At 44.1% G+C, this 13399-nt stretch overlaps 1 pseudogene; it reads right to left on the bottom strand.

Moving 5' to 3' along the window:
- Positions 1–11872, bottom strand: part of LOC131479145 (uncharacterized) — a 30817-nt pseudogene extending 18945 nt beyond the window's left edge.
- Between the last annotated feature and the right edge of the window lie 1527 nt (positions 11873–13399).

The following is a 13399-nucleotide window of genomic DNA, read 5'->3' as shown; positions in this document are numbered from 1 at the left end:
TCTATTATTATCTCACAATACATATTAGTATTAAAAACACTAACTGTTTACGTAAGTAGTTAGTACACTCAATAATGCAACAAGAACCTTCAAACATACACTTACACACATATACATATATATATATGTAAATACCTATACAATACATATGCAATCTATACCTACCTTACGTATATAAGACTCGTATAGTACGGTCTAATATCTTACAGAAAGCTCATATGAGTACAGGAAGAGCTTCTCAGCATATACTTACATATATATATATATTATACATGTATATATACTTATCTTAGGTATGTACTTTTCGTATAGTACTGTTTTTATATCTTACAGAAGGCGTGTGAATTTAGAAGAAAAGAAGAGCTTTTCCATAGTAAAATTTACGTAGCAAAACACTCAGCATGAGCTCCTTTATATGAGAGTCTCTCTCATTATATGTAATATATGTAAGCAAATATATATAATACATATATATATATATATACGTAAATATAACATCTCAACAAAAGGTTCTTTGTGGTAATATCTATCTTTCTAAGTATGCATATATGGTTAGTATGGAGAAGCTCGTGTTCTTATATATTAACATATTCATATACGTGAGAGCACAAACTCCTCCATACTTTTCCCTATCTAACTATATATATATATATATCAAAGCAAATTCCTTCATCATATTGTCTATCTTACTGCACGTACATATATATATAATATATATATATATATATATATATACTAGAGCAAGAGCTTCTTCATAGTACTGTCTATCTTGCTAGATATATATATATAATATACGTAAACACATATGTATAATACACGCTAAAGCAAGAGCTTCTTTACAGTATTGTCTATCTTACTGAATATACACACATATAACCTATCTTACCACATATATACATATATACCATATGTATAGACATATGTAAAATATAATTTATCATAGTGAATATTTATATAATAATATATGTATACACATGTAAACATATATGATACAGCACCAGCTCCTTTACAGTATTTGTCTATGTTACTATACATATATATATATTATTCGTATAGAGAAATATATATATGTTGTAGCAAGAGCTTCGTTATAATAGTGTCTATCTAACTATGCACTTAAGAAGATCTTCTCCAGTATTAGCTGGTCCCTTATATATGGGATGCCTCATTGCGGTATTCTCTACCGCATATTTCATATGCAATATGTATATATATGTAGGTATTATATATATATATATAATTACAAGTAGCGCTTCCTTGTAGTATTGTATCTATCTAGGTAAACACTCAGCAAGAGCCTTCGTGTTGAAGCATTAGATATATCGACTCGTCCCTACAGTGCCAGCTTCCGTGTGCAACCATCACTATTGTCGACTCGTCTCTACAGTGAAAGTCTTCGGGTAGTAGTAGTAGTAGTATTAGTAGTAGTAGTAGTTTGTTGTTGTTGTTGTACTAGTATCCAGCAGCCCCACACCATCTTCTTACAGTTGACGCTTCTCTATGTAGACCTCACGGTCTTTCTTCAAAGGCCATTCTAACAGAAGTACGAGCTTTCGTGTAATACGGTCTATAGTACTGAGTAGTTTTGATTAGTCCTCTCCAGCCAAAGAGCCTTATATGATGGTATGATTTACTACCATATTAATATACAGAATCTTACAGCAAGGGCTTCTTCTATATAATACTGGCTACCTATCTACGAAGACAATGCTAACAGCAGCACGAGTTTCCGTACATATTACGGTCTGTAATATTGACTAGTTATAAAGCTCCTACAATGTAAGCAATTTTATACTATATAACGTAGGCCAATTATAAACAGTATGTACAAGAAGAGCTTCTATGTAACCATATCTTAAACAGTATGTACAAGAAGAGCTTCTATGTAACCATATCTTACATAATTAAGAGGCTTCATTTACAACGAGCCTCTATATGATACTTGTCCATAGTACTGGTGTCTCCTATTATACATACAAACTCTTACAATTATGAGACCTTCCAGAGCAATTCGTATCTATATACCAAGAGCCTCCAGAGCACTATATACATATATATATAGAGAGAGAGAGATATAGAGAGAGAGAGAGAGAGAGAGATTTACATATATATATATACTTACGTTTATGAAAACAGTCCACTTACTACACCTCAAGAAGGTCTGTAAGATATAATGTATCTGCCAATAGGCGGCAGAAAGTTTTCTCTCTTCATATGGGAGTAGCTCCTATATTCTCGTTCTAAGAAAAATTTACGACGAATTTACTTTCAGCATTCTCGCTCTCATTCTCTCTCCCCTTCTCCCTGCCTCTCTCTCTCTGTCCCACACATGTCTACTGTACAATCATTACCAGAGCAAAAGCCTTCTAATTGTCTAGTCCTCTCTCTCTTCCTCATACACAGTTACTGAACCACCATTACTGTAGCACTCTCTTCGTATCTCCCTTATTCTCTTTCTCTCTTCCTCTCTCTATTTCTCATATTCACTAACTGCACAGCATTACTATAGCGAGAGCCTCTTAATTGTCTTGTATTCTCTCTCTTTCTCTCTCCCTGTCTCTCTTTCTCATGCAGACTTACTGAACATTCATTACTATAGCAACATCGTCTAAATTGTCTTGTTCCCTTTTTCTCTCTCTCTCTGTCTCTGTCTCTCTCTCTTCTTACATACACGCTCTTAGTAGTTCTTGCCATAGAGAGAGCCTCCTCCCTCTGTTTTCGTACGCCTCGTTAGTGAGCCCTTGAGGAGCTCCAGTAGTGACGGACGAGGACACCTGTATTGTAATGATTGTGTCCTGAGCCGGAGACACTTTTGCGTGTGGTAATGATAATTCTTACTTTGGCTAGTTCATAGAAATCCGTTTCGCTCTTCAGAGTGAAAGAAACTCGCGGATCTGTGTCCCGTGTGAGGCGCTCGCAGGTGTCTGTACACCACAATTCTAAACCTCCCTCTGCATCTGCCGAGACGCATACATGCAGCACGTCGCTATATTTCATTGCATGCACCGCCGCCAAGTGCAGAGAGTACTTTTGAAAAGCTCTGTCTGAAGGGTTGGCTTGAACAGAAAAATCTCCGCCGAGTCCTTAGACGAACTGCAGAAAATACGGCGCATGGCAGCAAAAATGTGTCTGTACATACGACCATACTCTACTCGTATTAGCAGCAGCAACAGCTACAACAACAAGTGCATGCGTAGCTTATATATATACACACATATAGAGAGAGAGAGAAACATTTTGAAATGCATATAGTTATATATGTAAATCTATATATGAATATATGTATATATGGACAGGAACATCATTATTCGCCGCAGCAGGACAAGGAAGAAGCCAGATGGCAGCTGCTGCCGTTGCTGTAGTAGTAGTAGCAGTAGGAGGGGTCGCAGGACTACCACCATTAGGATATGTATTACTCAACATATATATATATATATATATATATATATATATGGCACTGAATTGATATATACATCATTTGCAAAGCAGGGCAAGCGGGGAGGGGGGTGGTGTGAAGCGGCAGACATGCATGTTAACATACTTATCGATACTAGTAGTAGTAGAGAGAAAAGTCCACACCCGTATACGTCTGTGAACATCCATACTACTGTAGAGGAGGAAACACCCCCATGCAGCAGTATATGCATACACTGTAACGCACAGGGAAGCATATCTTCACGTACGTGTAGTGTGTCTCGTTGTGTAGTCGTCGCACCTCCTTCTAGCGCTACTACTCATAGGCAGTACTGTAGACTATATTGCAGTATATACATATATATTCCAATGTGCAGCAGCACGATGGGTATTCTCCTACCAGGTGCTATTATTAGCTAACAGCAGAACCATGGTGATTCTGAACAACGCCATGGCAAGAGAAAAGCGGGAGACAACCGCAACAGCACCAGCAAGAATAGGAAGAGCAGCCGGAGGAGAAGCAGCAGCGGCAGCAGGAGCAGCAGCAGCGGCAGCAGCAGTAGCAGCAGGAGCAGCAGCAGCGGCAGCAGGAGTAGCAGCAGGAGCGGCAGCGGCAGCAGGAGTAGCCAGCAGCAGCGCAGGAGGAGTAGCAGCAGCAGCAGCAGGAGTGGCAGCAGCAGCAGCAGGAGCGGCAACAGCATTAGGGGAGCAAAAACAAGAAGACAAGGAAATACTGATAAGGATATATTAACTACTAACATATATGATAATATAGAGCGAACAGAGATGTGGCGGGAGACAAACAATTAGACTTACATGGCGACGACGGGGGAAGGGCAGTCTCGCGGATGTACAAATTCACCAGCAGGCCGGGGAGAATGAGAGTTTCAAAAGAGAGAGCATATCGAAGCTGACCACTTCAAAGAGACGAAAGGTTTTATCCTCTCCTACCGACCCCACCAAGCTCCCTCCATCCGAAGCCGATATACACAAACAATGCAGAGCACCTGCAGCAGTGCAATACATTCCAGTAACAGGAGAAGGAACAGCAGCAGCAAGGAGTCTAGCCCACAAAAACTACAACGACAACGACAGCATCAGGCACAGCAGTAGTACAGTGGAAGAAGAAGAAGAAGAAGCAGCAAGGAAGTCACTTCCAGCAACAGCAGCAGTACACGAATAGAAGAGCAAAGACTACAACAGCAGCAGCAGCAGCGAAGAGAAGATATGAACAGTAAAGCAGCAGCAGCCACAACAGCGAGGAGGAAACAGTGGCGCCACACACGGCAACCACACAGTAGACACAAGGTCTCCCTCCACACTTACACCAGCAGTCACACTGCAGCACTTACACCACAGCAGCAGCAACAACCGCAGCAGCCACAGTAGTAGTAGTCACAATACCAGCCACAGCAACACTCGCAACAGAAGCCACAGCACCAGTCACACAACAGTAGCCAGCCACACTAGCAGTCAGACCAGCAGCAGTTAGCCACAGCAACACTCCCGACAAGACCCACAGCACCACTCTTACAGCAGTAGCCACCCACACTAGCAGTCAGACCTGCAGCAGCCACTGTAGCAGCAGCAGCAGCCACAGCAACCCTCAGAACCAGACCCACAGCACCAGTTATACAGCAGCAGCCGGAGCAGCAGTCAGAGTAGCACACGCAACAGCACCAGTCATAACAGCAGCAACCACAGCAGCAGCTATGATCGTTGTCTGCAGCCTCAGCAACGCGTAGAGGCGATAATTTGCTGCGACTGCCCAGTGGCAAGGCAGCAGCAGTACAAGCGGGCATGTGATGTACGTAGCTTCACGGTCGCACAGAAAGGATTGGCACTGATACTGTTGATGTGGCTGGACGGTGCAACCGCGGCCGCAGCAGCATCGGCAGTAGGAAGCCCACGTAAGTGCTACACACAGCGATGCGGGTGAGGGCGCGGGTGCCGGGGAGGGGATTTCACCTCAATAAGTAAGGTAGAAGTAACAGTAGCAGCTTCATTACTGTTCAACAGTAGCAAAAGCGCCAACAACTAATCTCAGTGTAGTGCATGCTAACGCTTATAATGATAATAATAATAATATATGTACACATATGTATACAGGCATATATATACACATGTATAAGTATATATAATTGTATGCATGTAGACATATGTATGTATATACATATATATGCGTAACGCCAATGCGCATATGCATAAATGATTTTCATTATGAGTTCAGCTAAACCCGATCATATGTATACATCCTTACAACATAATCGAATGTGAACTATATTTATTTCCGATCTTCATAGAGAGAGATATATAGATATGTATATGTGCATCTATCGGCATGATATCAGCTGAAAACTCTCCTACTCCTAACGGAAAGAGTTCTCCCTTTGTATGACTCTATCTGCGCGCGCTGGCAATTCTCTTGGTGAAGATTTGCTTCGTGTGTGTGTGTGTATGTGTGTCTGCGTAGTTTCAAAGCAAAAGCATTGTTTGTTCTCTTCATTTATTCACCGCCACTGTCACTTGCAGGAGATTGTGCAGGAAGAAGAAGAGTAGGAGGAGTATGTCATGCATGCGCATGATGTGGAGATCGTGAAGACGGGGCTCAACCATAAAAGGCAGATGCACACCGGGCATAGGCATACAACCTGCAGGGACGCACGTGTTGAAATAAGCCGCAAAAACCTAATACATGTCTCTTAGATATATATTTATCGAATCGCGATATATTTTCTGGTGCTCCGATACCTATTATATAAAGGTGCTGACCACCTCTGTGTTTTTACTGTGGCTAGGCGACCATACATTACCATTCCGTGCTGCTGAATGCCTGCTAACACTGCTCTGGGGTAGATCTTTGCATGCAACTGCTCGATGTGCTGCTGTTAGCTTCTTGCTGCTTCTGCTGCGGCGCTACTCATGCTTGTAATGTTGCTGTTAGTCTCTTGCTCTGAAGCTTTTACTATTTCTCCTCATTGTGCAAGTGTAGTATTTGCAGAGTCCCTTAAGCAGCTGACATCTGGCTCCTGCTACTGTTACTGCCGGTGAATGTCTTTTGATGTCAATGCTGCTGATGCTGCCGTGCGTGTGTGTCACCTATTTTCTGCTGCTAGTACTTCTTTCCGCATTCTGCAACGCTCCTGCTACTGCAGCCGCTGCTTCTAAGAGCAAACAACTGCTACTGTTTGCCACATGAATCAACAGCCAGCGCTTCGGCCACTCCTTCATAGACCATGCAAGAGAACTCCTGCTAAAGCTTCTCATATTACGTTCGCTGCTTCTGCTGCCACCGCTGCTACAGCTGCTCCTGCTAGCTTCTTGCTTTTGCTTCTGCTTCTGCAGCTATTGTTACTGCTCAAGGAAGTCTGATACTCATGCTACTGGCGCTTCTGCTGTATTGGCCTGTTAGTAGATCTACCGCTCTCTTCTGCCTGTGGTGCTAGTGGTGTGAGTGTTACTACTGCTCCTGTTGATGGTGTTGCAGTTCGTTGTTGCTGCTGTTGCTGCAGCTCCTGTTGCTGCTGTTGCTGCAGCTCCTGTTGCTGCTGTTGCTGCAGCTCCTGTTGCCGCTGTTGCTGCAGCTCCTGTTGCTGCTGTTGCTGCAGCTCCTGTTGCTGCTGTTGCAGCAGCTCCTGTTGCTGTTGCTGTTGCTGCTGCAGCTGTTGCTGTTCTTTGCTGCAGGCTGTTGCTGTTGTTGCTGCAGGTGTTGCTGTTGCTGCTGCAGCTGTTGCTGTTGTTGCTGCAGTTGATGATGCCTTATTTGTGTGGTCTGGGGTCTCTGTCGTACCAATGTGAGCTCGAAAGTGCTGACAAATTCGATGTCTCCGGCAGTGCGTATCCAAAATTTGACGTGGCCGTCTACACTCCCAGTTATAATGAAGCCACGAAGGGAACTTACTACAACTGCAATACAAGCATCAATAGCAGCACTCGATTAATGAGAAAGCGCATGACGAGTTATTTCTGCACTCCTCACTGACGACAAGGCATTCATAAGGCGATAACAGCGGCCATACACAGTGGATCACTCAGTGGAAGTTTCCATATGACCCACGTCTGCAGCACTACATGGCAATGATTACAAAGCAGTCAATGCAGCATGCTATACACCATACAGACATACGTATGTTTAGCCCTAAATACATATATATATATATAAGTACGGGTGTTGTACGTGCTGTGGAAAGGATGGAGAAAACATGCGTATGTGTGTGCATACAGAGATATATATATACACATGTATAACGTGAAGGAGGATGAGTTCTCTTTGTGAAAAAATCATTTACACAAGAAGGGAGCATTAGTAGCAAAAAAAACAAAAGCAACAACAGAGGCAGGAGCAGCAACAGTAGTACAGCAGTAGGACTACTACCACTGAACACTATGACTAGCAGCACTAACAACCGCCCAACTGTGGCGCTAGACCAAGCGCGTAGTGTCGAGGACGATCACAATCGACATGCACTGGTAGTCCATGTCGCTGGAAAAATACTGCAACAATGCCAAATGCGGCTGCAGTGAACGCGCTGATGTTCTATTCATATAACCATAGCAATACGAACGTCAGCTTTTGAAATTAAGGCAAAAGCGCCTCTCTCCCGCGTATTCCGCTGAATCGCTCATATCCCTCAAGCCGTCTCCTGCCCCTTCTCTGGTCTCCTTCTCTAACTACCTCTCGGTCCTCTTCAGCGGCGTCGGCTGCATGCAGAGCCACTGGGGAGCAGCTGCTGCTGCAATCAAAGAAGTTACCCGTGCTAGAACGTAGTAACACACTGTGACAAAACAGCTTTTTTAATCTTGCTATGAGCCTCCAATGGCAGAAGCCACCTGCGCCGAATGCTGTGGCTCCCTCTCCACCTGCTCCTTCTTCTCCCTCCCGTGTGTTCACGGTCTACCTGTAGTTGCTGCTGCAACTACTGCTTTCTGTGTGCGGCTGCTGTTGCGGTTGCAGTAGGTTAAACGAAACAAGAGAATTCAAAAAGCTGAGCCACAAACAACCCTCGCACTAGCAACAGCAGCAGCATCAAGAAAAGCAGCAGCGTCCGAATTGTGTTTACTACTGCTATCAGCCAAATATCAACACAGCACCTCTGGGAACTGGAGCAACCGTTGCTGACACACACGCCGCAGCAGCTGCAGCAGCAGCCGCCGAGGGCAAGTCAAGACAACCTTTGAAGCCCCGCAGCATAGGGGACACCTATCTCAAGCAGACTCCACAATATCAGAAGAGTAGTAACCACAGACTCCTTCGACAGATTACGGTGCTGCCGGCAGCTGACAGCAGCACACAGACGACAATGGAGGAGCAGCACCACCACCAGCCCCAACATATCACACTGCCTCAGTACCTGACTGCAACACAGCCACAACAGGAGTCGCAACGCCCGCGCATTACGGCCAGCACATCACGGATGTTGGTTTCCACGCTCCACAACACCGCTAACATACTACCCCACTACACCACTAATACCACAGCGGCTGTTACTGCGCTGCTGCTACGGCGCAGTAGCAGCAGGTACCACACCAACATGCCAGCCCCACGAGTGCTGCTGCTGCTGTTGCTGGTGCTAAAGTAGCGGCAGGAGTACCCGCTCCACCGTTAACACTGTGTGTGTGTTTGTATATATGTATGTACGTATGCATGTATGTTATGCATGTATGTATGCATGTATGCACGTATGTATGTATGTATGCATGTATGTATGTATGTATATATATATATATGTACGAAGTAATGACTCAACAAAGACACTCATCATAGACCGACCGCCTCAGAGTAACACAGGTTCCTTCACGCATAGACGAGGAGAGAGACGAAAAGGCAAGCCAATCGTGTTCAGCTGACGGGAAGTTTCATACCAGGCAATTAGGACATTTCTAGAAGATTTCACCGGGCACCATTGATCAAAGTCACGCTCTGTTCAAAAGCAAACGCTGGCGATTGTTACTTGGAGGGCACTCGCTGTTCAACCAAGTGCACCAACAGGAGGAACAGAAGAGCGACTCTGTCTCTCCACCCACATACAGCCAGCTAACGAAACCAGACAACTATGTACTCAATCAGAGGATTCCTCTTTGCTGCGTTATCTATATATATATATATATATATACGTATGTGTGTAGATATCTATGCATGGATATATACCTATGTGAATACGTATGTGTGTATGTATCTATGTATGGATATATACTGTGGACACATATGGATGGCGAGTGGAGTCTGTAGGCTACACTCGTCGCCACATAGTGAACACATACAATATGAAGCCGCTGCAACAAATGTCGATACTTCTCTACGTATGAGGGCACACAGACCGTCTAGAGCTGCTGCAGCAAACGCGGAGTCTCCCTCAGCTAAAGACTCGTGACACGGAGGAGAAGCGCGCTCTAAAACAGCTCTCGTTTTCGATTCAGTTAGAAGAGGTGTCAGCAGTGCGTGGGGACGTACGAGAAAAAGTGCAGCAGGCATCTCTCACTGACATTACGTACTCCTAGCCGCAGCGACTGAGAAAAGAAGAAGAAAGAATCATAAAGGCGGAGACGAAAACGGCGGAAGTGAAGAAAGGGGAAGACGCTGAAGAGAAGTAGAAGAAGGAAAGGACCTATTTATGGCATAGCAATGATGTATCGGAATACACAAGCAGCACTGACAGAGAGAGAAGCAGCAGAAGTCGTTTGTGCTGCATGAATGAACAGCAGCAGACGACAGTTAATTCAGTGCAGTGGCGGAGAGCTGCCGCAGCCAAGCTACAACATCAGTAGCGACAACAGTTAAAGTATAGAAGTACGAATGATGATGCATGAGCAGCCGCAGCAGCCGCAGCAACACAAGTCGTACGCTGAGATCAACTACAGTACTCGTCACAAAGAATATCTCAACATAAGACTAAACAAAGGAGGGAAGAAGCGCTGTAGCGACATACTAAAGCGTGAGCTGCACGGTCATTTAACTAAGTGCTTCAAACGGCAGAGGCTATCATTCCGCACGAAAAAAGAAGGAGCACTAGCGGTACTAGTATAGTAGTAGCAGTAGTAGTAGAGCGGACGAAAACCGGCCAAAGACTGCGCTGCTGCACGACACTCCATGTACGTATTAAGAACGTACCGCCTGCACCTACAGACTCTTCATAAACTAGTTCCTCTCTATACATAACGCGGTGTTACCTGCATGTCTTCTCTTTACGTAAAAACGTGTGCATCCCCCCAACGTCCACATTGGCACGCTAGATGCATCTACTCTCTTTACATGAAGACATGTTATGCTCTTCACAAACGCACTTCCTGTAGCTCCACATCGACATTTACAATGCATCTCCCACATACACATATAAAGACATGTTATGCGCACCTCCTGAATATATATACAGACATATTGCGTACATTCCCCTCATATATATATGAAGACATGTTATGTGCACCATTTCTATAGAAATACTGCCGTATTATGTGTATGTTCTCCCATTTCTATAGAAATACTGCCGTATTATGTGTATGTTCTCCCATTTCTATAGAAATACTGCCGTTTTATGTGTATGTTCTCCCATTTCTATAGAAACACTGCCGTATTATGTGTATGTTCTCCCATTTCTATAGAAACACTGCCGTATTATGTGTATGTTCTCCCATTTCTATAGAAATACTGCCGTATTATGTGTATGTTCTCCCATGTATATGAAGACATGTTATACGCACCTCCTGTATATGATTACTGACGTACCATGTGCATGTTCTCTCATATATATGAAGACATATTATGTGCATTACTAGCATCTATCCAGGGTGAATACAATTTCATTAAGCATTGTGTCTTTGTCTCATAATATACATCTATAGAAACATCCTTACTACTGCGCCAGCCAGAAGCTGGCAGTAGGATGCCCTGACATAATATACATCTCCCCTGTGCATACAAATGTTTCTGAGCAGCAGCTGCTGGTGCAGATATATCATCAAAGCTTTCGTCTCTACTATGCACGAACGACGTGAGCAGCAGCTGCAGCTGTACACTACATCGAGAACACCACACCTGCTGCTGATCCCCCTTACATATATAGCACAATATTGAGGAAAGCGGTAATAGCTCTCTTAATCCCCTGATTACATTTCTACATATATATATATATCTATATACAAGCTTTCCCGATTCGAGACGTAAACCTAACCTCCGCACTAGAAGCAGCTGCTGGCGCAGCAGAGCGCTGCTGTTACCACAGCCTATATGACATTCCTAGAGCTTGAGTGCCTAAACAGCAGCTGCTGCTACTGCAGATTTACCATGAGATATCTCGTCTCTGTGCATGAAGGACTTATGGTAACGCTCGCTACTCGGCACGTTTTGAAGGTATAACTCTTCAAGCCGTTTCTGCTGCGCGAGCGCCGCTGCTTTCTTCGAAGCCGTCAACTGCTGCCCTGCACGCAACCCCCGCTTGTTCTTCTTCAGAGCCTGAGCTGGCATAGGGCCTGCGCCATCACCCTCGATACAATCACACACACACAGCACACCCACACCCACACACACACAAACACACCCATACGCACATACAGAGGCATATACACATACATATATACACACGTGCAGACGCACACATAAACACACACACACACACACACGCAAAAACACATACACACACATACATACATACAGACACACACACACACACGAACCCACACACACACACACACACATACGCACACACACACATAGTTACATGGATACATTGATACACAGATACACCAATACTCACATACACACACACATATACATACATAAATAGATGTATGTGTGCACATACATACACGTATGCATACACGCATAGAAGCAAATACAAGTGCTGACACACTTACACCCTAGCACATACTGACACATATACACCGACAACGTACTAGATGCATCTAACCCAGTATGCAACCCAGCACCGACAGGAGCACACAGAGCGCAGCAACACACGAAACCCAAGGAGCTCAAAAGCAAAAGCAGCCTCCACCACCATCCTTTCCTTACGTGAGAACGCAGGAGGCTCCACTTAGGTAGTGCAGCAGCACGTAACTAAAGCCACTCGAGCGGAAGTAAGGATTACAACATCCCGGCATAAAAATGAAAAGCAGACGCGACAGCATGCCACATGCAAGTTAGCCAGCAATCACATATCTACTTCAAATTATTTTTCCTGGGCGACTCCTGCGCAGAGTTGCTAGTAGGAAGAGAGAGGAAGTATTCCAAGAGAATGATGAAGTCTCTACAATCGTGACAGAAGTCCTCTTCACAGGCTTCAGACGCCACCCATACTTGTCAGGAACTCATGATGCCCAGTGAGAGAGCAGCGGAAGCAGTAAGTGAGTGCAGCAGAAGCAGTAAGTGAGTGCAGCAGAAGCAGTAAGTGAGTGCAGCAGAAGTAGTAAGTGAGTGCAGCAGAAGCAGGAAGTGAGTGCGGCAGCAGCAATAATCAGGAAGTACTAGAAGCAGTAACTGAGTGCAGCAGAAGCGATGACTAAGAAGCAGCAGAAGCAGTAAGAAAGAAGAGCACAAGCAGTAATGAAGGGCAATAAAGGCTCCTGGTTAGTATGTACTGGCACAGCAGCAACAGCGACTATGGGCAGCTGCAAGACGCAGAAACAAATTATGGTAATATTTCACAGCTACGTATAGTAGTCATCTGAACCTCCATGTATAATACTCGTGAGTACAAATACATATAGTATACTGTCAGAGATCAGGCATACTTCCATATAAAACAATTATAAATAGTAAGTTGCAAGCACGGGTATAGTAATGATAATTACATATATAGATATACATATACGAATATATGTATATAGAATAGTGCCAGAAAGTGTTTCATGAATAGCGTTATGAACTCACAATACAAGATAATGTGAGAGGGTGATAGGTTTCATACAGTGGTGACCACACAATCACGTATAGTACACGGAAGATGTTGCAAGACAACTACATATAGTATTGCTGAAAACCTACTACATAATA

The sequence above is a fragment of the Ochotona princeps genome, unplaced genomic scaffold (genome assembly GCF_030435755.1).
Source record: "Ochotona princeps isolate mOchPri1 unplaced genomic scaffold, mOchPri1.hap1 HAP1_SCAFFOLD_1453, whole genome shotgun sequence".
Taxonomy (NCBI): Eukaryota; Metazoa; Chordata; class Mammalia; order Lagomorpha; family Ochotonidae; genus Ochotona; species Ochotona princeps.
Note: the sequence above shows the minus strand (reverse complement) of the source record. Positions and strands in the feature narration are given on the sequence as shown.